Raw genomic sequence first — 5,560 nt, 5'->3', positions numbered from 1 at the left:
AAGTAAGTGATTTACTTAACTTTCCATCTCATTGAGTTTCAGTCACTGGGCAGCGATCAGTTTCATTAGGGCCATTATTTTCTCTATCTTCCTTTGTGCTCATATGATTCTGCTTATTGTGTATTTTACATGACATAATGTTTTATTATAGATTATCCGTGAGCCACTCTTCCGCTACAGTGACTATAGTTTCATCTTTATCTTTCTTATGTGTTATGCCATCGCTTCAATATTCTTTGCCTTTATGATTAGCACATTCTTCAGTAAAGGTGAGTCTAAGACTTCTCTAACAGAATTACTGTTTAATGGACCAGAATAGGATCATATTTGGGAGTTCCTTCTAGCCATCTTGTGTCTAGTCTTGGTTTGCATTTTAACATAGAAGATGAATTATGCATGAAATGATTGGACAGGAGGTAGAGGGTGTGTTGAAATTTAATATGGCCCAATACATATATAAAGAGAGACTATAAAGTAAGATTGTTATCAGCTAGAACTTTAGAATAAATTAAACAATCCTTCCTGCAGAATTTGACTTCAGATCACTTCTGAAAACAAATCAAGGGATGAAGATATTTGTTCATTCATTTATTCAGCATGTCCTTTGTGCACTTCCCATGTGACAAGACTCTATATCACATGCATAAAGACAAAGGAAAATTGATTCTCTATGAAATCCCGCATGAGAAAATATGTGTAACCAGATAACCCCAGATTGGTCTATTAATGGTTTTGTAGAAATAATTCTCTACTAACAATTTTAATAACTTCCAAAAATTGAGGAATATTTCTTTTTTTTGGACCACAAGTATTAACCATTTTTTTCTCCTGTATTTTTCTTCTGTACTGAATCATCAAAATATCATCCCTATTAAATCATTTAGGGTATAAATATAGTTTTACAGTTAAGACTTTTAAACATCACAGGTAATTTAATTTTTAATATATTATCACAGTTATAATCAGCTGATTGGTTTTCACAGTTCACAATTGGTATTCACATTTGTGCAGAAAAGAATTAACACTGCAGACCTGAGACTCCTATCTTTAGAAAGTCCTACTAGAAAGGTTGGCCTTTGTCTGGTATCTAAGAATTTGAACTTTTGGAAGATTTCCTACCATTCTCTAAATAATAAGAGTGGCTCACTCTACCAAAACTGCTTGTGCAAACAATATTTATGCTTTCCTCCTGGGAGTCTTGAATCTTGGTATATATTAGGCAGAAAATGCCCATATGACCAGCCCCCAATAAAATCCTTGGCCACCGAATCTCTGATGAGTGTCTGGTTGACAATACTTCACACGTGTTGTCACAATTCATTGCTAGAGGAATTAAGCATAACCTATGTGATTTCAGTGAGAGAGAGCTCCTGTTAGCTTGTGCCTGGTTTCCTCTGAATTTTGCCCCATGCTCCTTTTCCCTTCACTGGCTGTATCCTTTCACTGGTATTACAACATCATTATTTATTCATCATAGCTTTGAGTATGAGTATATGTTAAATCCTGCGAGTTGTCCTAGCAAGTCATTGAATCCAGAGGTGGTCTTGAGGACCTCAACAAAACAATTAGTGCAACGAAACTGTGGATAAATAAAAATAATGTGGTGAGCTAAAAAAAGAAGGTGATATGTTGAAAACAAAGATAAGATTGCCAGATAAGTAGGAGTCAGTGTATTTATAAAAACTTAAAGAAAGGGGACTTCTTTTTCTGGTGGTATGATAGACTAAATAATTGTAATGACTCCCAACTAAAACAATTAAACATACTTTAAATTTATGGCTTTAAATATTAATTGTTTAAATATATAGCCCTAAAAAGATGTAGTAACCTTATTCTGCCCAAATTCTACCCCTTACAAAATCTTGGATAAAACAATAAACAAGAATAGAAAGTCCCTGAAAACTATAAGGAAGTAGGCAGGTTGCTTAAGACCTTGGAACTTGAGGAATTGACATGACCTCCTTGAAATTTCTTACTGCCAATCATATATCTTTGAAAAAGGACTTCAGAGGCTTCTAGTCTGTAACCAACAACTGGCACAAAGTTCCAAGAAAAGCCTGTTTTCCCAAGCCAAAAGACAAGGAAAAGGGTGCCCAAACAAAAGAAAATATTTTGGCAGTACTTAACCAACTCTAGCCCAACCCTAAGTGAAAAACCACTGCACCTCAACCTGCATGGCTGAAGCAGAGTCAAAAAAGAAGTTTATCTTTCATCCCAAACTCCCATTCTCTAGAGTCAGGCAGTATTGCAATTCCCTTGCCAGGTTACTGCCATGAAGATCCAGTAGTGATCTGAGTTTCCATCCACACGTAGCATCAATAATTTTTAACAGGTAGTACAAGTCAGTTCCAGTAAGCACCCCTGGTGTCAGTAAGGCTAACTGGGGAGCTAGACTTCCACATCTACCCAATAGCAACGGGACTGAACAAGGTGTGGTGCAAAAGTAGTTAGCACTCCTTCCCCACCTCCCACCCTATAGCATCAAATGATGCCCAGTGGAGAGCTGAGCTTCCATCCTCAATCAGAGGTAAAGAGGTGGTGTCAGTCAGTGCCCCACTTTGATTAAGGTGTCAGCAGGGCCAAAGAGAGATCTGAACTTCCACTTCATCTATCCACAATGAGGCAGTGTATGTCAGTACCCTCCTTTTCCCAAAGAAGTGTCAGCAGGGAAGAGGAACCTATACACCCATCTGACCTCTGTGCTACACCTCCACAGAGGGACTGCCTGCTTTAAAAAAAAAAAAAAAGATTAAGATTCAGAGTCTCATTATACCTAAAATGTTTAGGATATTATAGAAAGTCACTCACACAAAGAACCAAGAAAATCACAAAGTGAATGAGAAATGACATTTATGTCAACAGACAGCACTGAGGTGAAGCAGATATTATAATTAACTGAAGAGGAATATAGGCAGCCATCATAAAAATGCTTCATGAAGGAGTTATGAATTTTCTCAAAACAAGTGGAAAACAGAAATCTCAGCAAAGAAATAGAAGTTACTAAAAAAAATAGAAATTACTGAAAAATACAAGAAGTTTAAAAACTTAAGTAAAATAAAAAGAAGCTAGAATAATTGAAATTTAAGACAGGTCAATAGAATTTACACATTCTGAATAAAGAGAGAAAATATACTGAAAAAAATGTATAGCTCTCAAGGACTTGCAGGATAACAACAACATATTTAATGCTAATATCAATGACTCTCAAAAGGAGATTAGGGAAAATGTGGGACTGAATAGGTTTTCAAAAGAAAACCATATTCAAAGAAGTAATGGCTGAAAATTTATTGTCTGGTGAAAGACAAATATACAATCTAAATAAGCTGAGTGAACCCCAAATTAGATAAACTCAAAGAAACTGATGCCAAGACCCATCATAATTAAACTTCTGAAAGCTAAAGACAATGAAAAAAACTAGAAAGCAGAAAAAGAGAAACAATGCATTACTTACAGGGGAATGCCAATTTGAATAAATGCAAATTTCTCATCTAAACCAGAAGGAAGCAGCACATTTTTCAAGTCCTGAAGAACAGAAATGCCCAAAATGAATTCTGTATCCAGCAAAACTATATTCCAGCCATGAATAGGAAATCCTCAGAAGAAGGAAATTGAAGAGAATTTGTTGCCTGCAAGCCTACTCTTAAAGAATGGCTAAAGGAAATTTTCTAAAAAGATAGCTAATGATAACAAATTTTTGAACTGCACAAGGGAAAGAATATGGGGATGGACGAAAAACAGACTGAGTATAATAGACTATTCTACTTCTCATGAAATTGTTAGGTCAAATTTGATGGATGAAGCAAAATTATAATACAATACATCCAATGTGGTGTTTAACTTAGGTAAAGAAAATACTTAAAACAATTAGAATTATAAAGTGAGTAAGGTAGAGTAACCTAAGTGGAAGGTTTCTGAACTTTGAATGATAAGATGCAGAATTTAGAGTGCTGCGAAGGAATACTGGCAACCACCAGGAGCCGGAGGAGACAAGGAGTACCCTCTTCCCTAGAGTCTCCAGTGTGAGTGTAGTCCTGCTGGCACCATGCTCTGGTGTGTATTTGCATTTCTAGCCCAGATGTCTTTATTATTAGGTCTCTTTATCCAGGACATTTGGCTGGGGTCTCTTCAGGTGCCTCTGAAACCTTGAACACACTTCTCTCCACTCTGACTCAGCACTCATAATTTTTTCACTCCTACGTCAATTTAAAAACTTCTTTTCCTCAACAAAGGAAATAACCAACAAAATGTAGAGGCAGCCTATGGAATGAAAGGAGATATTTGCAAACCCTGTATCTGATAAAGAGTTAATATCCAAAATATATAAGGAACTTCTACAACTCAATAGCAGTAAGACAAATAACAGTTGAAAATGGGCCAAAGAACTGAATAAACATTTCTCTGAAAAAGATATATGAATAGCCAATGGGTGTGTGAAAAGGTGCTTAAAATTACGAATTACCTGAGAAAGGCAAGTCAAAACCACAATGATACCACCTCAACCTGTCCAAATGGCCATTATCAAAAAAATCCCAAAAGACTGTAAGTGTAGTTTTACAAGTGTACAAAAATGGAGAGAAATTTGAACTCTTTTATACTATTGGTGGGAATGTAAAATTATTCAGCCTCCATGGAAAACAGTATGAAGATTCCTCAAAAAATTAAAAATATAACTACCATATGATCCAGCAATTCCTCTTCTGAGTATTTGTCCAAACGAATTAAATCAGGATCTCTTAGATATACTTTCACTCCCATGTTCAGTGCAGCATCATTCTCGGTATTCAAGATATGGAAACAACCTAAATGTTCGTTGGTGGATGGATAGATAGGATGGATGGATAGGAAGGATGGATAAATAAAATGTGGTATATACATACAATGGAATATTATTCAGCCTAAAAAAAGAAGGGAATTCTGCCATTTATGACAACATAGATGGACCTGAAGGACATTATGCTAAGTAACATAAGTCTGACACAGAAAGACAAATAGTGTATGATCTCTCTTATGTGTGGAAATTCAAATAGTCAGATATATAGGAGGAGAGAATTCAGTGGTGGTTGCTAGGGGAGGGGTGGCTGTGGATGGGGAGGTGATGGTCCAAGGGTACAAAATTCAGTTATGCAAGATAAGTTCTGCAGACCTACTATCAGCATAGTTCCTATAGCTAACAGTAGTGTATTGGGTAGTGAAAATTTGTGGAGAGGATATACCTTTTATTAAAGAAAATATAATAATAAAGGAGGTGGGTAGAAACTTCGAGAGGTGGTGAATATATCTGTGGCCTTGATGGTGGTGATGGTTTCACGGATGTGTACTTGTCCCCAAACTCAGTGAGTTGTATTCTTTAAATTTGTACCAATTTTTACATGTTAACCACACCGCAGTAAAATGCTTTTTAAAAAATTAAGGAACCTTTTATAATATTCTCTTACAATTCTTTTTATTTTCATGGAATCAATGTTTATGTCCCCACTTTCATTTCTGATTTTAATAATATGAGTTTTCTCTTCATTTATCTTAGTCAATTCAGCTATAGATTTTTAAATCTTTTTGATGA

General features: G+C 35.7%; 1 protein-coding gene across 1 annotated transcript in view; it reads left to right on the top strand.

Moving 5' to 3' along the window:
* Nucleotides 1-5,560, top strand: part of LOC105073766 (phospholipid-transporting ATPase ABCA3) — a 122,636-nt gene that overhangs the window by 27,559 nt on the left and 89,517 nt on the right. The window lies entirely within an intron of this gene.

The sequence above is a fragment of the Camelus bactrianus genome, chromosome 18 (genome assembly GCF_048773025.1).
Source record: "Camelus bactrianus isolate YW-2024 breed Bactrian camel chromosome 18, ASM4877302v1, whole genome shotgun sequence".
Lineage (NCBI taxonomy): Eukaryota > Metazoa > Chordata > Mammalia > Artiodactyla > Camelidae > Camelus > Camelus bactrianus.
Note: the sequence above shows the minus strand (reverse complement) of the source record. Positions and strands in the feature narration are given on the sequence as shown.